A 24,612-nucleotide genomic window follows, 5' to 3' on the forward strand; every position below is an offset into this window, starting at 1 on the left:
TTAAAAAGGAATTACCCCGGTGCCCTTCAGAGTCCTGTGAAAAGTCCCAGACCGACAGGCTGCCCTAGATTTCACTGATTATCCTAAGTCCCCCAACATGTGGTTCTGGGGAGCATTTTAAGGAATTATTAGCAGGGCCCAGGGAAAGGCCCTCACATAATACATTCAAAACTAAATTTTCAGAGTTTTTGTTTCCAGATTAGAGCACCAAAAACATGGGAAGGTAGCAATCTGGGAACTTAAAACTTGGGGCATGAATGTTAAAATGAGACCTGTCGGGTATATTTGAAACTGGTAATGTTTAGTTTCGTGGACTTTTTGAAGGCCTGTTACACCATTCACAGATAACTGGTCCCTTATGTGAATTTGGAAGATGTTAGTTGAATGAATAAATGAAATGCATAAGGCACCAAGCTAGGAGAGTTTATTAAAAATAAAAAACCGCAAAACAAATTGTTCTTATCCTCCAGAAGCTGTTTTCCTATACAGCCATATGTGTACACATACGTGATGGAAGAAGAATGTGTTATGAGCCATGAGAGATGTACAAAGTGCTGGGAATCGAGGAGCGTGCATATGGATGTGCAAGATAAGTGTCTATCAAAATTTGAAGAACTGAAAAACAGGATTCAAGTCATAGGTTGGTGCAAAAGTAGTTGCGGCTTTTGCCATTGCAAGTAATGGCAAAAACCGCAATTACTTTTGCACCAACCTAAGACACTTTTGTAAAAGGAGTATACATTTATAAAATTGGTAGAAAAAGCAGTTTAGCAATGAGTATCAACAAAAATTTGTAAACTTTTCTCAAGTCACCTAACTAAAAATGGGGATAATGGGAATAATCCAAAATATTAAATATCTACTAGGTTTGACTATACAAACTTGTCATTTTTATGGGTCAAAATGCTTAATATTGGTAATTTCACATATGCACAAAAGATAGTCATTGTATCATAATTTGTGATTGTGAAAAAATGGGAAAATAGTGCACAACATTAGAGGAACGATTAAACTGTGGCACAAACTTTAATGTTAGTCCTTTGTAATTTTTAAAAATTGAGGTATAATTTGCATACAGTAAATTCCACAGACTTAGGTGACATTTAGCAGTTGATAAATGTCATTTAGCAACTTGATGACATTTAGCAGTTGTATATACCACCCAGTCAAGATCTAGAACATTTTCATTGCTCCAGAAAGTTATTTCGTGCCAGTTTTCCAGACAATCCACCACCACCCCAAGGCAACTATTTTCTCTTTTTTTTTTTGAGACGGAGTCTTGCTCTGTCACCCAGGCTGGAGTGCAGTGGTGCAGTCTCAGCTCACTGTGTCCTCTGCCTCCCGGGTTCAAGCAATTCTCCTGCCTCAGCCTCCCGAGTAGCTGGGATTACAGGTGTCTGCCACCACGCCTGGCTAATTTTTGTATTTTTAGTAGAGACGGGGTTTCACCATATTGGCCAAGCTGGTCTCGAACTCCTCACCTTGTGATCTGCCCACCTCGGCCTCCCAACGTGCTAGGATTACAGGCGTGAGCCACCGTGCCCGGACAACTATTTTCAAATTTCAATGACCATAGATTAGTTTTGTCTTTTTTTGAACTTCTTGTAAATGGAGACCTACAATATGCATTGCCTTGTGTCTTTCTTCTGCTTTGCGTCTGACTTCAATATCAATGAGATTCATCCATGCTGTTGTATCGGTAATTAGTTGCTTTTAATTGTTGAATAGTATTCCATTGTATGACCATACCACAAGCGGTCATCCATTCTATTAATGGCCATTTGCTTTGCTTATAGTTTTTGGCTATTATGCATAGGGCGTTATGAACATTCTTGTATAAGACCTTGTGTGGACATAATTTTTATCCCTGTTGGGGAAAGTATCTGGGTCAAATTGCTGAATCATATGGTAGCTTAACTTTAGACACTGCTGAATTGTTTTTCCAAAGCGACTGCACCCTTTCACACTCTTAGCAATAGATGAGCGTTTCGGTTGTTCCACATCCTTGCCAAATTTTGATATTTTCAGTCCTCATAAAATGGTACCTTATTGTGATTTTTAACATAACATTTCCCTGATGCCTAATGATGTTGACTAACTTTTCGTGTATTACTATTACCAGCCATATTGAATACAATAACATATGTAAAGCACTTAGCACAGTGCCTGGCCTATGATAGGAGTATAATGAATGTCAGTTCTAACTACAGGTTGGATAGCATCCACTTTTCCTTGGATGTGACACCTGTTGTTTTATTTTCCAAAGCATTCCCTTTCTTTTGGTCTCAGCACCCTAGTTTTCCATGGGCAGTGGCTCTTCTCCACTCTCAGTCCATGCGGTTTGGAGAGACTGATAGCTCCGCAGACCACAGGCATGGGCATGTCACCCAATCAAAGTTAATGAGCAGCCGGGCACAGTGGCTCACGCCTGTAATCCCAGCACTTTGGGAGGCCAAGGCGGGCGGATCACTTGAGGTCGGGAGTTCGAGACCAGTCTAGAGAAACCCCGTCTCTACTAAAAATACAAAATTAGCTGGGTGTGGTGGCACCTGCCTGTAATCCCTGCTACTTGGGAGGCTGAGACAGGAGGACTGCTTGAACCCAGGAGGTGGAGGTTGCGGTGAGCTGAGATTGCACCATTGCACTCCAGCCTGGGCAACAAGAGTGAAATTCCATCTAAAAAAAAAAAAGCTTCAATTCTAGGATTCTTTTTTTGTTTGTTTATTTGAGATGGAGTCTCACTCTGTTGCCCAGGCTGGAGTGTGGTGGCTCAATCTTGGCTCATTGCAACCTCCACCTCCTGGGTTCAAGTGATTCTCCTGTCTCAGCCTCCCACGTAACTGGGATTACAAGCAAGCACCACCATGCCCAGCTAATTTTTGTATTTTTTAGTAGAGATGGGGTTTCACCATGTTGGCCAGGCTAGTCTCAAACTCCTGACCTCAAGTGACCTGCCTGCCTCAGCCTCCCAAATTGCTGGGATTACAGGTGTGAGCCACCACGCCTGGCCCAATTCTAGGGTTCTTAATAGGAACTATTGGGAAGAGGTCGTCTTATTTTATTGTGATGTCTAGGTATAGGATGATTTGAACCATGAGCTCCTGGGGCTACCATGTGGCCTAAGACTAAAGCCCTTATGAAGAAAAGAAGACTGAGAAATGAAGAGACAGGTCCTTTTGAGTGTCTGATTCTAGCTTAGGCTGAAATTGGCATTTTATTTATGTAATCCAATAAGTTGCTTTTACTTAAACCAGCTGGGATAGGGCTTCTGATTCCTATCCCGGATACATTAGTGTACATTAGGATAATCTAGACATGTTAGACTTCTGTCTATGTATAGAGAGACTAGATACAGGAATCTAATGGCCAATGAAGAAGAAGAAGTATCAACTAATTAATGGATCAGGCAGGAGCCAGACAACCCCCATGTGAACCATGACAAAGTTGGACTTTATGACAAAGTTGGATTGGTGAATATACTTGGATCTGGGGCCAAAGTGGGGCCGTCTTACTCTCTCTCCGTATCTAGACTTAGGGACCTCCCATGAGTAAAGCTGGATTCACAGAGCAGACTCTGACTTAGCCACCATCTGTGAGAAGTTTAGGTGGCCTTATATATTCTAGGTGTCATCAGGAGAAAAGAGATGAAAGATGGCCAGAGCTATCCCTGAAAGATCTCCTGGGCCTGTTTTAGCAGGTAGTAACAGAAAGGTCAAGGGCTCATTGTCTCTGGTGCAAGCAGGTCAAAGAGAGAACAAAGGAGTTGGAACATTCCTGGATGTGACTTTTAGCATACTGATACTCTTACTAGTAAACACTGATGGGGGAATGTCAACTTCTACTAATCAAACTACTATTCTCCGTAATTGAAGAGTGTTAAAGGGTGAAGAAAGGATTCTCCTTCTGGGTAAAATGGAATAAGCACACTCCACCCTGTCTTTCCACCTGAATGCAGCCATAAAAGCTGGACAGAATGCACACAGCCACTATTTGAGGACTCTGAAAAGTAAATAATAGCAGGCACATCAGTGAAGAAGACAAAAATCAAAGTACCACTGAACTGATGTTTAGTTTACTATTTTTTCCAATGTATGAGCTCGCCTAGCTTGAACTGTGAACCAGAGTTCTATTACTAGCAAAAATATCCTTCAGTAATGAAGTGATGAAATAAAGACATCCTCAGATGAAGGAAAACTAAGAGGAGTTGTTTTTAGTAAGCTTGCACTAAAAGAATTGCTAAAGGAAATTCACCATATAGTAGGGAAATGATACCAAAAGGAAACTTGGAGCATTAGGAATAAAGGAAGAGCAACAGAAATGGCAAATACCAAGATAAGTATAATATTCTTCTCCTCTTTAGTTCTTTAAAATATGTTAAATGATAGAAAGCAAAAATTCAAACAATGGTGAAGTTTTTAATGTTTATAGATGTGGTATATAATAACTACAAAATAAAAGGGCAAGGATAAAGAGACCTATATGGTAGTGAAGTTTTCATATTGCACTTACAGTGGTAAAATACTGATTCTAAGTAGAGTTAGAAAAAGTTAAACATGTCTACTGTAATCCCTAGAGCAACCCATAAAGATACTGTACAAAGAGATATAGGTTGGGCACAGAGGCTCATGCCTGTAATCCCAATACTTTGGGAGGCTGAGGTGGGAGGATGGCTTGAGGTCAGGAATTCAAGACTAGCCTAGGAAACATAGTGAGACCCCACCTCTACAGAAAAAAAAAAAAAAAAGAAAGCCAGACATGGTGGTGAATGCTTATAGTCCTAGCTACTCAGGGGGCTGAGGTGGGAGAATCACTTGAGCCCAAGAGTTTGAGGCTGCAGTGAGCTATGATCAAGTCAAAACACATAATACATAAAATGTAGTATTAAAAAATGTTCAAGTAACCCAAAAGGAGATAGGAAAGGAGAAATAGAAGAACAAAAAACAGAGATAAAAACTAAAAGCAAACAATAAAATATTAGGCATCAATCTAAACATATCAATAATTACATTAAGTATAAATGGTCTAAATCAGTGGTTGAGGAATGTTTTTAAAAAGCCATATAGTAAATATTCGGCTTTGTGAACCACAAGCAATCTCTTTTACATATTGTTCTGTTTCAAAAACAGGTGGTGGGTTGGATTTGGCCCATGGGCCATAGTTGGCCAACCTTTGGTCTCAACATGCCAATTAAAACAGAGAGAATGTCAGAATGGATTAAAAAAAGAAGAAAGCACAGCCTAGTTATATACTGCCTACAAGACACTCACATCAGTTATAATAATATACGTAGGTCAAAAGTCAAGGATGAGGAAACGAGGATGCTCCTCAGGAGGTGAAAGTCTTGATAAAAGTTTTTTCTAATGTGTACTAAGATGGGAAATTGAGAGAAGTAGAAGGGATTCTCCCTGATCCTTTCTCTTCCCTTATATGAAAGTCAGACGCCTGATAACATCTGCATTTAAGAACATAGCCCTGAAGCTGGAAGTAAAGAATGCCTCTGAGTTTTATCAGTAACCTTCACCAAACCTGAGCTCTTTATGCCACAATAAAGGCCATTAGGCACTCATTCTGAGCCTACTTACTCTTATTTTACACATAGTTAACTATGTTAGCCACTCCGCCAGTGTCATGAGATGAGAAAAAAGATAGAAGGGAGGAAAAATCAGAAACTAATGTGTAAAGTAGAGTAAGAAAGGTGTGTGACAATACAATTGCCACTGGACCATATAATGGTAACCAAGAGGACCTAAGGAAGGTCAAGATATAACTAACTTCTCCTGTTTAAGCATTTCATTTGGTACAAATCTTACTTAAAGGAGAACTTTCTTTTCAATCTGTGGGTTCCATTTTTCTTTTAGAGAATGTTTTCTTTATATATATACTTACATATAATATATAATATTATATTATATATAAAAATATATTTTAATAGAGTTGGGGGTCTTTCTATGTTGCCCTGACTTGTCTTGAACTCCTGAGCTCAAAGAATGTACCCACCCTGGCCTCCCAAAGTGCTGGGATTACAGGTGTGAGTCACTGTGCCTGGCTTTGTTTTCACATATTTTTGATAATTTTTCTGTTGCTTCGTTGAATTTTTACTTCAAGGGACAATTATCTATATATCGGGTCACTTTTTAAAAATGATGTCTTTCATTTTCTTTAATCTAGAGCAATCTTTAAGTTATTTTCTGGGAAGGGTGGGGAGGGAGGTTTTATGACAATGACATTTTTGAGAAGTCCAGACAAGTTGTCTTGTGAAATGTCCCACAATTCAAATTTGTCCAATTATTTGCTTATGATTAGATTCAGATTACCCATTTTTTGCAAGAATAGCTAGTGTGTAGTGTTCAGTTCATCACATCGGGATGCATACTGCCTCAGGCTTTCCCATCATTCATTGCACTAAATTTGAGCACTTGGCTAAGGTAAGTGTTCAGCAGATTTCTCCATTGGACCTGGGTCACTTTTATTTTCCATATCTATTCATTTTTCTTAAACGACTTTTTGGGTTTTATTTCCTTATGCTCACTTTATTTGTCTCAAGACTTTCCTTCTTGGGAATAATTTAATTTTTTGCTATATCAGTTTTGTTCCTTACTGATAAGCAGTGCTGCTCCTGATATTTGTAGGAATAAGAGCAAGAAAATAAATGCAGGCCCATCCTCCATATATCTAAATATTTAGAAGTTATAAACCAAACTAAGAAATTATTAAATTAAAAAATATGCTCTATCCTTCTTCTTTGACAAATATAGTTTCATACTAACAAAATAGACAATATGTGTAAAAGCCATGGTTTTTACATGACTGAAATTTGACAAAATATTAAAGGTGATGCATGTAATTATAATTGGGCATATTTGAGTGTTCTGTTCATGGGCCAGCAATGGTTAGATGTGTACTAAAGTAAAAACTTATAGTTCATATGCTTTCTGTCTATTCATAACATTAATTTTTCTTTCATTTTAGCAAAATCACTCATTATGTTGGTATAATGAAGATTTTCATATAATTTGTTTTTTAAGAACTTTTTTACATTTTCTTTTTTTTTTTTTTTTTTTTTTTGAGACTGAGTTTCGCTCTGTTACCCAGGCTGGAATGCAGTGGCACAATCTTGGCTCACTGCAAGCTCCGCCTCCCGGGTTCACACCATTCTCCTGCCTCAGTCTCCCAAGTAGCAGGGACTATAGGCGCCTGCCACCACGCCTGGCTAATGTTTTGTATTTTTAGTAGAGATGGGGTTTCACTGTGTTGGCCAGGATGGTCTCGATCTCCTGACCTCGTAATCTGCCCGCATAGGCCTCCCAAAGTGCTGGGATTACAGGTGTGAGCCACCGCGTCCAGCCGTTTTTCACATTTTCACGTAATTTTTAAAAAAATATATAGAAGAGGCTGGGCGCAGTGGCTCATGCCTGTAATCCCAGCACTTTGGGAGGCCAAGACAGGAGGATCATGAGGTCAGGAGGTCAAGACCATCCTGGCCAACATGGTGAAACCCCATCTCTACTACAAATACAAAAAATTAGCTGGGTGTGGTGGCATGTGCCTGTAATCCAGCTACTCAGGAGGCTGAGGTAGGAGAATCACTCAAACTAGAGGTTGCAGTGAGCCGTGCGCCACTGCACTCTTAAGCCTGGTGACAGAGCGAGACACCGTCTCAAAAAAAAAAATTATATATATATATATGATTAAAAATTTAAAAAGAACAAAATTTGAATAATTTTCATCAAAAACGAAAAGGAAGTAAAAACTTAAATTTTTAAATTGTTTTAATGATTTTTATATTTTTCTTCTAAAATTGAAATTTAAAAACTTTTTTTTTTTAAGAGACAGTGTCTTCCTCTGTCAACCAGGCTGGAATGCAGTGGCACAATCATAGCTTACTGCAGCCTTGAGCTCCTGGGTTCAAGCAGTTCTCCCATGTCAGCCTTCCAAGTAGCTGGGACTATACAGGCACATACCACCATACCAGGCTAATTTTTTGAATTTTTTTGTAGAGAAGGGTCTCTTGATCTCTCAGCCTCAAACAATCCTCCCACCTAAGCCTCCCAAAGCACTGGGATGACAGGTGTGAGCCGCTGCACCCTGCCTGAAATTTCTCTATCAAAAGACAAAACAGGCTGGGTGCAGTGGCTCATGCCTGTAATCCCAGCACTTTGGGAGGGCAAGGCAGGCAGATCACCTGATGGGTCAGGAGTTTGAGACCAGCCTGCCCAAGATGGTGAAACCCTGTCTCCACTAAAAGTACAAAAATTAGCCAGATATGGTGGTGGGCTCCTGTAATCTCAGCTACTTGGGAGGCAGAGGCAGGAGAATGGCTTGAACCCGGGAGGTGGAGGTTGCAGTGAGCTGAGATTGTGCCACTGCACTCCAGCCTGGGCAACAGAGTCACTCTGTCGCAAATAAAAATAAAAATAAAAATAAATAATAATTACATTGAACAAAAATCAAAATTACATAGAGTTGATATTTTATTTAGTATTTTAAAAGTTTAATACAGTAATAGTAAAAGATTTTTACATTGTAAAACTATTTGTAGTGTTAATGTTCAAAGTCCACATAGTTACCAATGTAAATAATTGGAACTACACTTCACATAAGTTATTTCTTGTCTGTATGTACATACACCTTTAAGAATAATATGTAATATGAGTTGTTTAATGTTGCAAAATGCTCCTCAGATGCCATGTGTAACAGTTGTGAATATGCTTTAATATTTTAGTACCTTCAAAACCAATGAATTAGATACAAAAAGACATGAGAGAATGAATGCTTGGCCTTCTGGGAAATGATACTTTCTTCAGTAAGAATCTATGGGATTCATGCTGAGACTATGTATCTGACAAGCAAGTGAATTGGTCTATTATCCTCCTTAAATTCTTCAGCTCAAATCTTTCTCATTCTCCTGAGCAGTGTCCATCTCTGATATTGGCAAAGGCGCAAAAACCTTCATGGCGTTTGGCATTCTTCGGTACCTCAGAAGAAACCTTTCCTTGGGGCCTGAGGGGTGTGAATTATGAGAGTAGGTTTAGGGTTGTGGGTTTTGCTGTGCCAGCACAGAACATCAGAGATGCCCACGTGTTCTTTAATAAATTTATCTTCCTGGTCTTTGTGATATCCTCGGTCCTTTAAAGAGCAGGGCCCAGACCCTGGGTCTCTTTTATCTGTGTGTAATGTCATATATAAGAAGCAGAATCTATGAGTTATGATGAGTATTCTTTTAGTCTTTAATCTGTTTACTTAGAATTGTAAGTTTCTCTTTTCCTGTTGTTGTTTTGTATTTCATCTTGTCTTTAAGTTCTTATTTATAGAATTCATATTTTTTTAGTTGCTTTATAGAGAAGCCGTTATAGAGAATTTCCTTCTCTCCTTTGAGTTATATTTTCTTCAACACTGGGTTCCATATCTTTTTTTTCTTAGTCTGGTTGTTTCTTTGTCCTCCTTTTAAAAAAGTAATAGATTTTCATAATGCAGACAGTATTTGTTTTCATCTTCTTAATGTTTAATGTAGGGGAGTCTATCCAGACTTTCAATTTACTTGGGTGTAATTTCTCCTCAAATCCTTTCTCATTTTTGTGCAAGACCCATTTGTTTTGCCCTCTGGACTGTGGCTGGAGGGCATAGTTCTAGTGCTCTGTAGCTTTTCTGTATCTATGCATTGGTGGGGAAAAGGTAGCTGTAATTTCCAGTATCCTTTCTTTTTTCTTTTTTTTTTTTGAGATGGAGTCTTGCCCTGTTGCCCAGGCTAGAATGCAATGGCGCAATCTCGGCTCACTGCAACCTCCGCCTCCTGGGTTCAAGCGATTCTCCTGCATCAGCCTCCCAAGTAGCTGGGATTACAGGGGTGCACCACCACGCATGGCTAATTTTTCATATCTTTAGTAGAGACGGGGTTTCACGATATTGGCCAGGCTGGTCTCAAACTCCTGACCTTGTGATCTGCCTGCCTTGGCCTCCCAAAGTGCTGGGATTACAGGCGTGAGCCACTGCGCCTGGCCTCCAGTATCCTTTCTTAGAGAAACTGGGCTCTAATACCTTTTTGAGGTTTTAATAAGTATCTTGTGTCAGACTTTCCTTTTCTATGATGGGTTGGATGTGAAGGGGGAGTATATGGAGGGGTAATTATATTCCCATTGGAAGCACAGATTTCCCTGGAGTGTGTATTTCTATTTCAGAGATTCAAAGCTGGCTGCTTAATCTCCCATCTCTTCTGTCTTCTTCCTACCAACAGGTCAAAAATGACATTTTGAAGATTAGTCTTGCATCAACAACCAGAATGTTTTGAAATGGAAGAAATTGGACACAGGGAGACCAAAGAAGCTACTGTTACGGTAATGCACGTGAGAAATGAATTAGGTGAAAACATTGTATATGAAGAGAAAAAGATGAACTCTCATAATTTGGAGAAGAAAAAACCCCATAAACTTACAGTGACAGAAGAGACATCCATAACAAAGGATTGGGAATAGATAACATTTATTTAACCTTAGGGACTGAAGGATTCATAATGCTATCTGTGGCATGCTGAAAACTGTATAGATTCTTCTGAATGTGCAGAGAAAGATGACCTCAGTTTGGGCATCACATAACTTTTTTAAAAGTGAAAAAGGAAGCAAATAATACTGTATATTTCATATACTATATCTTAATTTGAGATATATATGTATGTATATTTAATTTAGAACCATATATTAAAATTTTTGCAGTGGTTATTTCTGAAAGGTGGTTTATGGATGGATTAAATTTCTTTCTTTGTACTTTTCTGTATTTTTCAGCTTTTCTACAAACGACCAATAGTAGAAAATAATAGAGAAGCTGCAAAAAAGGGAGAAAATTTTTATAATAGAGAAAAAGTTGCAAAAAAGGGGAGACATCCAAGTTTATAGTACTATATTTTAGGCAAATTGCCATGAAAAATTGTTAAACTTAAAAAAAAAGAGGTAAGGTTTGGTGTTATTGAGCACTTCAAATGTGGCTAGCTCAAATTGAGATAGCTGTAAGTATAAATTACCAAATGGATTTCAAAGTCTTAGTGCAAAAAGAGAATATGAAATATCTCATGTATTTTTAAACATTTGTTACATGATAAAAAAATTTTGTTAGATTAAATAAACTATATTATTTTCTTAGTCCATTTTGTGCTGCTATAACAGAATGTCTAACACTGGTTAGTTTATAAAGAACAGAGGTTTATTTCCTACAATTCTGGAGGCTGGAGTCCAAGGTCAAGGGGTGGCATCTGGTGATGGCCTTCTTGCTTCATCATCCCATGGCAGAAGGCAGGAGAGCAAGAGAATGTGTGGGAGAGAAATAGAGGGCCAAACTCATTTTTCTAACAAGCCCTCTCTTGAGATAACTAACTTACTCCCTCAATAACAACATTAATCCACTCACAAGGGCAGAGCCTTCATGACCTAATCACCACTTATTAGGCTGTACCGCCAACATTGCTGCATTGGGGATAAAGTTTCTGATACATAAACTTTGAGGAACATATTCAAATCATAGGAATTGTTAAAAGTAATTTTATGTATTTCTTTTTACTTTTTAAAATGTAGCTACCAGAAAGTTTACAATTAAACATATGGCTGATGTTCGTGGCTATATATGTATTGGACAGTGCTGGTCTAGAATATCATCCAATTTTTAATAAACCCCTGAAACCCAAGTGACTTTAAGTGCTTTACCTTTCCCCTAACATCCTCTTCAGTATTATCCAATAAAAAGGCTTTATCCTCCATCCTAAGTGATCTCGTTCCTCTTCCTGTACCTCCAAAGGTTCTAGTGACTCAATGTATTTGGGAAAAATACAGAATCTATCTACAACACAGGTGGGTTTGCAGCTGGAACCTGTCATCTCATCCCTGTGTAGATTTTTGAAAGTGCTGCCACTGATTATTATTATTGTTTTTTTTTGAGACAGAGTCTTGCTCTGTCACCTAGGCTGGAGTGCAATGGTGCGATCTCAGCTCACTGCAACCTCTGCCTCCTGGGTTGAAGTGACTCTCTGCCTCAGCCTCCTGAGTAGCTGGGATTACAGGCATGCACCACCATGCCTGGTTAATTTTTGTATTTTTTAGTAGAGACAGGGTTTCACCGTGTTGGCCAAGCTGGTCTCGAACTCCTGACCTCAAGTGATGCACCCGCGTCGGCCTCCCAAAGTGCTGGGATTATAGGTGTGAGCCACCACACCTGGCCTACCGCCATGTTTTACTCCTTCTCCAAAACAATGCTAATGCAAGGCTATTTCAATTAACAGATGTTTCTGAAGTTTCATGGAGTAATTATAGCATATGCAGAAAACTGCTTCAGATTGTGTATTACTCCTCACTCCTCTTGTACCTTTTCCTGCCATTCCCCACTAGAGGGGATTTCTCACTGCTTCAAGAGGAAGTGCCCTTCCTCCCCTCCCTTCTTTCTTCCAGAGTCCACTTCCCTTCTCAGAGCACCAGCTGACAACTCCAGAATTTCTTGAGACCTTATTATGTGGAGCATTTTGGCCAAATATTTTTCATATAGCCTCTGCCTAGGCTACCTTGCACTTCAAAGCCAAATAGGCCCCTTTTGGTGCTTTCCAAAAGGCTACCCTGCTCAAATTCCCATGAGCTCTTTACAATAACACCATTTTATTTGGTTACACTAGTTTTGTTTATACACAGGTGGTGTAAGTATCATTATGAGCCAAGCTCTGTTGTATTGACAGTTCTCAGGTAACAGAAAGGCTTCAGGCATGGAATGCTGTCTGTCCTCCAAAAATTAAGATCAAATGGCTGGTGTTATTTGCAGATCAATACAGTGCTTATGAGCATGACACTCTCTGACACTTACTGGGTGACCTTAGGTGAGTTTCCTTGTCTCTCTCATTGAATTATCCCATGCTTAAGAAGAACTCTGTCATAATAATAATAATAATACCATCTATCTCTTAGGTGAGGATTAAAATGAGATCATGGCCAGGTGTGGTGGCTCACGCCTGTAATACCAGCTCTTTGAGAGGCCAAGGCAGGCAGATTACGAGGTCAGGAGATCAAGACCATCCTGACTAACACAGTGAAACCTCGTTTCTACTAAAAATACAAAAAATTAGCCAGGTGTGGTGGCAGGCACCTGTAGTCCCAGCTACTTGGGAGGCTGAGGCAGGAGAATGGCATGAACCCGGGAGGCGGAGCTTGCTGTGAGCTGAGATTGTGCCACTGCACTCCAGCCTGGGTGAGAGAGTGAGACTCCGTCTCAAAAAAAAAAAAAAAAATAATAATAATAAAATAAAATAAAATGAGATCATGAATCATCAACATTTATTACTGTGCTTGATCTGTAGTATGAGCTCAATAAATAGTGCCTATATTGGTTATTAATATTGCACATAACTCCAAGGAGTCCTAGGTAATAAGAAATTTATACCTCCATAGGGTATCATATCTCTTAGAAATGCTTTTGGTTGCAAATAACAGAAAACTTGACCTTTGGTAGCTCAAACAATTAGGGATTTATTTAATTTTACAGAACATCATTGGAAGTTGGCAATTCAGGGCTGATTCAGTGCTCAGCAATGTCATGAAAGACCGTGACTTCTTCTGTCTTTCTGCTCTATCCTGCTCAGTAGTGAGTGGTTTTCATTTTTAGGCCTGTTGGATTCATAGTCACAAGATGGCTGCTGCATCACAAGGCCCCACAACCACATTCCAGGCTGGAGGAAAAGAGAAAGGTGAAGTAGCCGAATCCTCACACTAAGGCTTTGCCGTTTATTTCAGGAAGGGATGGCCTTCCCAGGGCCTTTTGCTCACATCTCATTGGTTGGAACTGTGTCATTAACCAGCCTCAGGTGTAAGAAAGGCTGGAAAGTCACGTTTGGCCTCTCTGCTTCAACAGAAAAGGAAAACAAAGCAAAAGTAGGGAAATGGGTATTGATCAAACCTGTAACATCAGTTAGAAGGAGGCAGTATAATTTGGCATGCTGAGAGGGCCAGCTTCTAAGCAAGTAGCATCATTTCCCCTATTGGGGGAACACGCCCCCAACATTTCAATGTAGGTTCTTTCTATTTTCCGTAAGTGTCGGCCAGCTGAGAAATAAAGAGAGACAATACAAAGAGAGGAATTTTACAGCTGGGCTGCCAGGGGTGACATCACATATCAGTAGGACTGTGATGCCCGCCTGAGTCTCAGACCAGCAAGGTTTTATTAAGGGTTTCAAAAGGGGAGGGGGTGTAAGAACAGGGAGTAGGTACAAAGATCACATGCTTCAAAGGACAAAAAGCAGAACCACTGATAAGGGTCTAACAAAGATCACATGCTTCTGAGGGAACAGGACAAAGGGCAAAAGCAGAACCACTGATAAGGGTCCAACAAAGATCACAAGGCAAAGGGCAAAGCAGAACCACCGATAAGGGTATATGTTCAGCGGTGCACATATTGTCTTGAAAAACATCTTAAACAACAGAAAACAGGGTTTGAGAGCAGAGAACCGGTCTGACCACAAATTTACCAGAGCGGAGTTTTCCCAACCCTAGTAAGCCTGAGGGTTCTGCAGGAGACCAGGGCGTATCTCAGTCCTTATCTCAACTGCCCAAGACAGACATGCCCAGAGCGGCCGTTTATAGACCTCCCCCCAGGAACGCATTCCTTTCCCAGGGTATTAATATTAATATTCCTTGCTAGGAAAAGAATTTAGCAATATCTCTCCTACTTGCATGTCCGTTTATAGGCTCTCTGCAAGAAGAAAAATATGGCTCTTTTTGCCTGACCCTGCAGGCAGTCAGACCTTACGGTTGTCTTCGCTTGTTCCATAAAAATCGCTGCTATTCTGTTCTTTTTCAAGGTACACTGATTTCATATTGTTCAAACACGCATGTTTTACAATCAATTTGTACACTTAACACAATTATCACAGTGGTCCTGAGGTGACGTACATCCTCAGCTTACTAAAATAACAAGATTAAGAGATTAAAGACAGGCATAAGAAATTATAAAAGTATTATTTGAGAACTGATAAATGTCCATATTAAGATGAAATCTTCACAATTTATGTTCCTCTGCTTCGGTTTCAGTCGGTCCCTCCGTTTGGGGTCCCTGACTTCCTGCAACTTTCCCCACCCTAGGAACGTAAGGACTAGAGCTGCAACATATGGGAACATACGTAAGTGTTCTGCTTCCAGCCAGGCCCTTGAGAGGGGAAAAGGCACTCTGCCCCTTTTTGCTTTTCACTATCACTTATCAAGGGACTGTTATGTAACTAGGACTGAACAGCTGAATAACATTGATGCAGTCATTGTCTTCAAAGGTGGAGGAACATATGCTTGTCAAACTGTGTATTACATCCATAGAGATATGCATGTGACGCTGTGTGAAAATACAGAAGAGGGGGCCTCTGGCTCAGATTGGGAAATCAGGGAAGGCTGCCCAAAGGAGGTGACACTGGAGCTATGTTTGGAAAGATGGCAAAGATCTGGGACGGTAAACAAGGGAGTGGAAAAATATTACAAGTAGAGGTAACATGTGCAAAGACCCGGAAGTAAGGAGACCATGCAGGTGATTCAAAGAATTCTGAAAAGTTTATTAGGACTGGAGCTTAGGGTTTATGTTGGGGTCTAATGAGAAAGAGGACTAGAAAAATAGGCTGAAGCAGGCTTGAGGGTGCCTTGTTTGCCAAACCAAGAAATGTATATGGCACCAAATGTATATGGCAGGACTTCAAGTCAGGGAACAATGTGATTAAACTCACATTTAAAATTACTTTAGTGGGCAATGTAAAAGCTAGACCAGAGTAAGGGAAGATGAGATCAGAGGCAGAGTGATTAGAAGGTAATTGGGAGAACTGGGGAGGAAGGGTGAGCATCTGAACCATCGTGGTGTTGGAGGCTGTCGCATCTAGAGGAGATTTGGGAGATGCTGAAGAGGTCAAATCGATAGGACTTGATAAGTGATTGGATATACATGTTCATGAGAATTCAGGGATGACACCATGTTTCTGGCTCAGGCAACTGGGTTGATGTGCTGCCTCGTGATATCAAAGGGATTACTGAAGAAGAACAAAGTAATTTTTGAGGAAGTATTGACTTTGGGCAAGTTGAGTTTGAAGTGCTTGTAGAATGTGTAAATGAGTATGTCTGGTAGGCAGCTTGGAGATACAAGTCAGGAGAGTGGTCTGGCAGGAGATACGGATTTACCATCTGCAAATAGATGATGGTTGAAGTCTCTGAAATGAGTATGCACACCACACCCCACCCCCAGGGGAATTGTTTCAGAGTCATCACAACCTCAAAGCCTCCATTCCCCTCCCCTCCCCTCCCCTCCCCTCCCCTTCCCTTCCCTTCCTCTCCTTTCTTTTTTTTCTTCTCTTTTCTTTGAGACGGAGTCTTTCTCTGTTCCCCAGTCTGGAGTGCAGTTGTGTGATCTCAGCTCACTGCAACCTCCGCCACCCGGGTTCAAGCAATTCTCTGCCTCAGCCTCCCAAGTAGCTGGGACACAGGCACCCGCCACAGCGCCCGGCTAATTTTTGTATTTTTTGTAGAGACGGGTTTTTGCTATGTTGGCCAGGTTGGTCTCAAACTCCTGACTTCAAGTGATCCACCCCCATCGGCCACCCAAAGTGCTGGGATTACAGGCATGAGCCATGGCATCTGGCCAAAGCCACCTTTTTGAGGCATCACTTATCAAGAAATATTTAAGGAAATGAATGTGTTAATTATGTCTTAATAAAACAACCATAAAGTTAATCTATGTGAATGGTACCAATCAAATTAGAAGAAAATTTACATTTTAAATAAGAGTAATTAAGAACTCAAAGTCACTTGGTGTGGTAGGCAGCCTCCAGGGTGGTTCTCAGTATTATTCTGCTTCTTGATATTCATGTCCCGTGCATGCTTCTCCATCTTCTAGGGACTGCCTGTGTGACTAATAGCATATGGCAGAAGTGAGAGTACATCACTTGGGTCATTTACTCTGTGGGAAGATAGCTGCCACGGCATGAGCAGCCCCTTGGAGAGGCCTACACAGTGAGGAACTGAGGCCTCCTCCTGACAGCCCTGTGAGTGCGCCATTTTGAAGGTAGAGCATCTGGCCCAGGCAGGCCTTGAGCTGACTGCAGCCCCTGCCAAAATCTGAACTGCAGCTTGGCCAGACATCCTGGCCAGAACCACCCAGTTAAAATGCCCCTGATAAGACTCAAACACTATGTCGGATAATAATGTTTACTGCTTTAAGCCACCAACCATGCAACTAAAGATAATTAATAAAAGAGGACATAATAATTTGTATAAAATAATTATGTCTTCTTTTCATGGAAATAAAATTCTTTATGATGATTTCAATACTTACTTGCATTAGTATTTTATTTTCTATAGAAATGATTCTAGATTTTACAACCTTTCTTTTGACATAGTAGACCTTAAGTAGGTTTTAAATGAATTTTAGTTTTGGGAAGCCATATTCTCCAGTGTGGAGAAATAATTTAAAGGCTCAGCATTCTTTTTTTTTGAGACGGAGTTTCACTCTTGTTGTCCAGGCTGGAGTGCAGTGGCGTGACCTCGGCTCATCACAACCTCCGCCTCCCAGGTTCAAGCAGTTCTGCTTCAGCCTCCCGAGTAGCTGGGATTACAGGTATGCACCACCACACCTGGCTAATTTTGTATTTTTAGTAGAGACGGGGGTTTCTCCATGTTGAGGCTGGTCTCGAACTCCTGACCTCAGGTGATCCGCCCGCCTCGGCCTCCCAAAGTGCTGAGATTACAAGCGTGTGCCACCGCGCCCGGCCTAGGCTCAGCATTCTTATATTAGAATTTATAGCATTTTAAAGTAATGTATAGTAACAAGCTGCTGAATTTTAATACACATTAAAATTTTGCAATTATTACAATTTCATAATTAAAATAAATTATTGCTATAAAATAATTAGCCTAGCATTACTTATTAATTTCTAATTTATTTCCATATAATAGTTATTACTTTGAATTATTCATGGTAAATACTATTAGCGGTTATATTATGATTGTAGATTTAAAATGTGAACTCAGCAATGCCGTCTGATACAATAAAATGACAAATGATATGAACTACAATATAAAATAGCAAATGTAACCAGCACACTAATATCAAAAAGCAATTTATTAGTAATTTTATGGCAATTGCTGATTAGCCCATCACTCATGAAAGGAGCAACTCATTTAGAAACTCAGGTTATTTTAGTTATTGCTAGATCAACAAGGTTTTCTTTTTAAAATAAGTTAAAGTGGCATTGTTTATATCTATCCTGTTAGAACAAGGCACTTTACTTCCATTTGCTGGAAAAATTTTATACTGGATGTACACATTCTTATCTTTGGAGAAAAAAAGCCAAAAAAAGAAATCACCCACCAAACCCCACAAAGAAATAAAGACACTTCTGATGTGAATGGCAGGTGGTGATCTCATGAAAAACACAACCTAAATGCATGTACATGGCCGACCTGAGTGTGCAGGCTGAGAAAAGGTAGCAGACTGGGATACACTGCCTTTTAATCTGAGGAAGAAATGAGAATGACCAGTGGGATGCTGCCAGAGTCCTCCAGAGTTGGAGTCTTGAGTATAACTCTCTGGGTTATTTTCCCTCCCTCCCTAAGGCAGCTACAAAATTAGAAGAATCTGCTAGCCTTGCTTTAACCAAATTCTTTAAGGGAATCACTTGAGTGTCTGCGATAAGAAAACACTGCACTGTAGACATCTTTGAGCTCAGGGTGCACCCAATGAGAAACAGCACTTTGAGGAGCTGAGCAGAGCACTTCAGGGTCAGCAGGTTTACTGTCATCTGCAGAGCTTGTAGCGGGCTTGAAGAAGTACCACATGCAGGCCCACCCGACAGCCAAGGAAGGGTCCTATTAGTTAAGAAAAGGTGCCCACTGATGCCAGCCACTTGGAGACACTTGGGTAAGTGGATGAGAGCATCCTGTGGGACCCTGTTACAGCCCTGCCCAGTGAGTTATTTGGGAAAGCAATTTGTGGGGATGAGTTCAGAGCTGGGGAGAAGGAGGAGAACATATTCTGAAGTATAATGAACAGGACTTCCCCTCTCCTTTTTGTCTTTTTTCTTTGGGGCATTTCTTGAAAGGAAATCCCCTAGGAAATGGAAACTTAGAATGCAGAGTTTGTGCAGCCCAAAGTGGAAACATCTTTTCCTGGAAAAAGTTTACCAAGCTAAACGACATTCAGGAGGTGATTTTCACACACATGAGGGTTTGGGTCTGGGGACTTGAGGGCTTGGCGTGGAAGAGCTTGGTGACATATACTCTCTTCGAATGAGTGAGTGTGTGTGTGATAGCAAAGACTTGGAACCAACCCAAATGCCCATCAATGATAGACTGAATAAAGAAAATATGGCACATGTACACTGTGGAATACTATGCAGCCATAAAAAGTATGACATTATGTCCGTTGCAGGGACATGGATAAAGCTGGAAGCCATCATTCTCAGCAAACTAACACAGGTACAGAAAACCAAACATCTCATGTTCTCACTCATAAGTGAGAGTTGAACAATGAGAACACATGGACACAGGGAGGGGAACATCACACACTGGGCCTGTTGGGGGTTGGGGGGCAAGGGGAGGGAGAGCTTTAGGACAAATACCTAATGCATGCAGGGCTTAAAACCTAGATGACGGGTTGATGGGTGCAGCAAACCACCATGGCACATGTATACCTATGTAACAAACCTGCACATTCTGTACATGTATCCCAGAACTTAAAGTAAAAAAAAAAAGAAAGAATGAATGAGAACTGTTGAGTGAGCAACATAGTTACTTTAAAGCATTTGAGTATATTTATCATAACATTGAGTGATACATGTGCAAAAATATAACCAAAATAGAACTTTTTGGTTACAACAGAATCAATTAATTAAGAAACAAAATTTGCAATAATCATACCACTGCTGATTCCTATAAATGTAATATATCTTAGGATTCACATAACCCAGTTCTAGGATTCAAAGAAAAAAAGAACACCACAAAAGTCACTGAAAATAGTTCCAAATGTTATTTTTATAGTTCCAAGACCAATGAGGAGGTTCCAAGACCAATGAGGAGGCTCCATTGCCCCTTCTTTCTACTTCTTTCAAATTCCTCAGTGTCCGCTGCGCCTCTGAGCCTCTTCTCACTCTCACTTCCCTCCTGAAACTCTCCCAGACACCATTCCCTTCCAAGGTGCCTCTCTTTCTTTCTTATCTCCTTTTCTAGAACTTCCTTCCTCCTGGTCAAACCCTAATCTCCACTAAACTCCTTGGTAAAGAGTATCCTTCTTGCATGAGAATTTCCTGGTGAAAAAAATTATTCACCTCCTTATACAACAACAGAGTAATAAAAACTTAACATTCTTTACTTTAAAAAATGCCGTTGACTAATTTGATTATTTTGTTCAAAAATGTTTGTGTTGCAGCCATAAAAAAGAATGAGTTCATGTCCTTTGCAGAGACATGGATGAATCTGGAAACCATCATTCTCAGCAAACTAACACAGGAACAGAAAACCAAACACAGCATGTTCTCACTCATAAGTGGGACTTGAACATTGAGAACACATGGACACAGGGAGGGGAACATCAAACACCCCGGCCTGTCGGGGGTTGGGGGCAAGGGGAGGGAGAGCATTAGGACAAACACCTAATGCATTCAGGGCTTAAAACCTAGATGATGGGTTGATGGGTGCAGGAAACCACCATGGCACTTGTATACCTATGTAACAAACCTGCACATTCTGCACATGTATCCCAGAACTTAAAGTAAAAAAAAAAAAAAAAAGAAGAAGAAGAAAGAAAGAAAGAAAAAGAATAAAAGAATGAATGAGTATGTGTGAATAGCTCCTACCCACAGAGAGCACTTCGAGGGAGAAATGCATGGGGGGACTCCTAGTGCAGGATGGCTGAGTTAAGTGAATTAGCAACATTCAATACCTAAGGGAAATTGGATGAAGGCTTGTGATTGGTTTAAGATTGATAGGAACATTTTCAGATCACTTTTGTCATTTTCCCTGTATATCCCAGCCCTGGAGGTATCAGGTGTTTGACAAAATTCAAGGGACTCATGGATTTGGAGCTAGACTTAATTGTGGTCCTTTGAAGGTAAGAATGATGTAGAGATTTGTGTATCAGATGGCTTTTGTGTACCCCCCTCATATCCTTTCAGGCTTGACTCTGATTGTAGTCAGGGCTGGAGCAAATTGTTCTGTGTGGGCTTTGACTCATTTCTTGCTGACAGCATCTTACCTCAAGCACCAACTGTATATACCTTTTATGTTCTGCCCCAGGTTTCTCCAATCAATGGTATGGGATGACAGTGAATGTTTGCTCTGCATGCATGAATGTGAAACCTACTAGATGGAAGGAGCGAGGCTTCTTGCATCACCATGCGGAAAGCTGCCTACTGAACAGTGCATGATTGGTCCATGACATGAGTGAGAAACACACCCCTTATATATGAGACCACCGAGATTTGGAGGTTATTTGTATACATATTAGCCTACCTTGACTAATACACCACTGTACAACTCCAGGGGGAGCCATGCACATAACTAGGATGTGAATGGTGGCCCTTCAGAGCTACACAGTACATAGCCTGCATGGCTGCACAGTAGCCCTACTTGCCTTTCCAAGAGAGAAGCCAGAAACACACTTTCCCAGTATCCCTTGCAATTGGATATGTGACCTAACCTCTGCCCTGCAAATATAGACATGTGCCAGAGTGAGGCTTTGGGAAACAATGAGAAGGCAAGCACCATTTTCCTGGTAATGATGATGGTGGAGGCATCGAGTTTCAGGGGAGGCAGTAAGAGCAGTTTTGGCATCTAATGCACAGCACCAGGTATGATCAGCAGGGCCTTTGCTGGTGTAGTGCTGTCATATGGTAGTACATTGGGCATTTTTCCTGGTTCTGTACTCTCCAAGCCTGATTGATTCTCCTGCAAATTCTGTGACTTACTTAAGTGTCTTTATTAAATTAAATTTCTGCTTAACTAGCTAAATTGCTGTACTATTTAGGATGTAGGTTCAACATCTAAAACCACAAACTCTACAGATAAGATTGAGATCTTTTCTCTCTCATGTAAACATACAAGGTTGATATGGTGGCTCCACAGTGTTGGCAAACCCACTGACTCACCAATCTTAGACAGTTGTCATTATCTGTCAACATGGGTCACCAACATTCTGGCATTCTACTCAGTCAGAAAAAGAAAGGGAAGATATGCCTCTTCCCTTTAAGAACATGACCTGGATGTTGAACACATCGCTTCCCTTTACATCCTCCATTGGCTAGAACATAGTTATATGGCCAAACCTAGTGCAAGAGCATCTGGGAAATGAAGTGTGAAAGTTGTCAGAATCAAAATGGAGTCACTAATGTTAAGAAAACTTTGACAAATAGAGCCAGAGAAGGTCATGAAGAGAAGATTCATAAATTAGCCGGGCGTGGTGGCACATGCCTGTAATCCCAGCTACTTGGGAGGCTGAGGCATGAGAATCACTTGAACCTGGGAGGCGGAGATTGCAGTAAGCCAAGATCACACCACTGCACTCCAGCCAGGGTGAGAGAGCAAGACCTGTCTCAAAAAGAAAAAAAAAAAAAGAAGAAAAAAGATCCTCACGCTTGTTCACCTGATAAGGAAAAAGACTACAAAAACCACAACCTTGGACAAAGGACTTTGCAACCTCATACAAAAAATACTTCTCCAAGGACATCTGCCCAGCAACTACCTGTCCAACCTCAGACTGGCATTACCCTTGCAATTGATCATTGTAGCCAAAGATAATATTTCAAAACAATTACATAATCTTCCTTATTATTTCTTTCTTTCTTTTTTTTTTTTTTTTGAGACAGAGTCTCGCTCTGTCACCCAGGCTGGAGTGCAGTGGCACGATCTTGGCTCACTGCAAGCTCCACCTCCTGAGTTCACGCCATTCTCCTGTCTCAGCCTCCCAAGTAGCTGGGACTACAGGCTCCCACCACCACGCCCAGCTAATTTTTTTGTATTTTTTTGTATAAAAGTAGAGACGGGGTTTCACCGTGTTAGCCAGGATAGTCTCGATCTCCTGACCTCATGATCCACCCACCTCGGCCTCCCAAAGTGCTGCGATTACAGGTGTGAGCCACCACACCTGGCCTTCCTTATCATTTTCTTTAAAAACCTTTGTCAGCTGGGCACAGTGACTCACACCTATAATCTCAGCACTTTGGGAGGCCTAGGTGGGCGGATCACCTGAGGTCAGGAGTTTGAGACAAGCCTGGCCAACATGGCGAAACCCCGTCTCTAATAAAAATACAAAAATTAGCCGGGCGTGATGGCAGGTGCCTGTAATGCCAGCTACTCGGGAGGCTGAGGCAGGAGAATCCCTTGAACCCTGGAGGCGGAGGTTGCAGTGAGCTGAAACTGCATCTCTGCACTCCAGCCTGGGCAGCAGAGTAAGACTGTTTCAAAACAAACAACAAACAAACACCCATGTCTTCCTTTGCCTCCCTCAATATGCACATGGTTTACGATGGCATGCATATTCCCATTGCAATGCTCTATTCCCAGATAAACATCATTTCCTTTTAGAGCCTCACTCTGTTTGTTATTTAGGTTAACGTTACTTTCAATGTTCAGAAATCTTTGTTGGCTTCCAGAAATAGCATATGCAAAGGATCTGAGGTAAGGAAGAATATGAAATGCTGGGTAATGGCAAGTAGTTTGGTGTGACTGCAGCTTATGGTGGAGTGGGAGGCCTATTAGTGAAAGGTGAGGCCAGAGATGCAGCAGTGCCTATATGCCAAGATAAGGAGTTTAGACTTTATCATGGCGATGTTTTAGGCAAAGACAAGAGACGATTAGTTTGCATTTTAGAAAGGTCATTGTATTTGCATTTGCCTAAGTTCTTGCACAAAAGAGAAGCTGACTCTGGCTGATTAGGCAGAAATAGAGTTAATTAAAATACCATTGCATCATGGAATTATTAGGAACTTGGTCTGAAGTTCAGTTTCCAGGAACAGTGTCCCAAACCATGTGGCAGACCTGGTTTGATGAGAAAGCTGTCCTTCCACTGTCACTATCGTCATGGAGCATTAGTTGCTATAGTTTGCACTGCTGCCAGCAAGTCAGCACAACTGAAATTTCCACAAATTCCAGCCACTGCAGCCATTTCTGCACCTTAGGAATCCAAGTTTGCAGACACTGCTGCTTCTGAAGTCTGGATACCTTTACCACCAGCAAGGAGATGCTACGTGGATCCTCCTGCCTACCCTGGTCTACTGCTGAATCAGATTCTGATTTAGACGTCTGATTGGTGGAGCTTAGGTTACAAGGTGCCTGCGAAGAAGCCTTTTGGGTAGCATTTTCTGAGTTAACTCCCCAAACATAGAAAGGATGTTTCAAAGGTACCGGCTGGCTGAAAAACATGCTAAATGCCCAAGTCATAACTTTTTCACATGATCTGGCTTTCCAGAAATACACTGTCTGGACCCAGACATTTATCTTGGTCTTGGACAAGAGGGAGAAGGTAGCAATTCTTTTTGCTAAGCGCAGGTGTTACTTGTCTTTCCAGTTCCACATTTTAAGAAAACAATCACAAGTTTTAACTCAAATTTCATTGCCAGGCATTATGCCAGGTACTTTTATT

At 40.8% G+C, this 24,612-nt stretch overlaps 1 long non-coding RNA gene across 3 annotated transcripts; it reads left to right on the plus strand.

Moving 5' to 3' along the window:
- Positions 1-77: 77 nt before the first annotated feature.
- Positions 78-22,802, plus strand: LOC129144212 (uncharacterized). Of its 3 annotated transcripts, XR_010157904.1 has the most exons (7): positions 78-10,331; positions 13,624-13,705; positions 15,045-15,133; positions 17,501-17,595; positions 18,785-18,897; positions 19,408-19,454; positions 20,016-20,314. It is a non-coding gene; the product is annotated as an uncharacterized LOC129144212 (long non-coding RNA). The 3 variants fall into 3 exon arrangements; XR_010157905.1 differs by lacking the exons at positions 13,624-13,705; positions 20,016-20,314 and adding an exon at positions 21,270-22,802; XR_008548422.2 differs by lacking the exon at positions 13,624-13,705.
- The last annotated feature ends 1,810 nt before the right edge of the window (positions 22,803-24,612 follow it).

This window comes from Pan troglodytes, chromosome 5 (genome assembly GCF_028858775.2).
Source record: "Pan troglodytes isolate AG18354 chromosome 5, NHGRI_mPanTro3-v2.0_pri, whole genome shotgun sequence".
In the NCBI taxonomy this organism is placed as follows: domain Eukaryota; kingdom Metazoa; phylum Chordata; class Mammalia; order Primates; family Hominidae; genus Pan; species Pan troglodytes.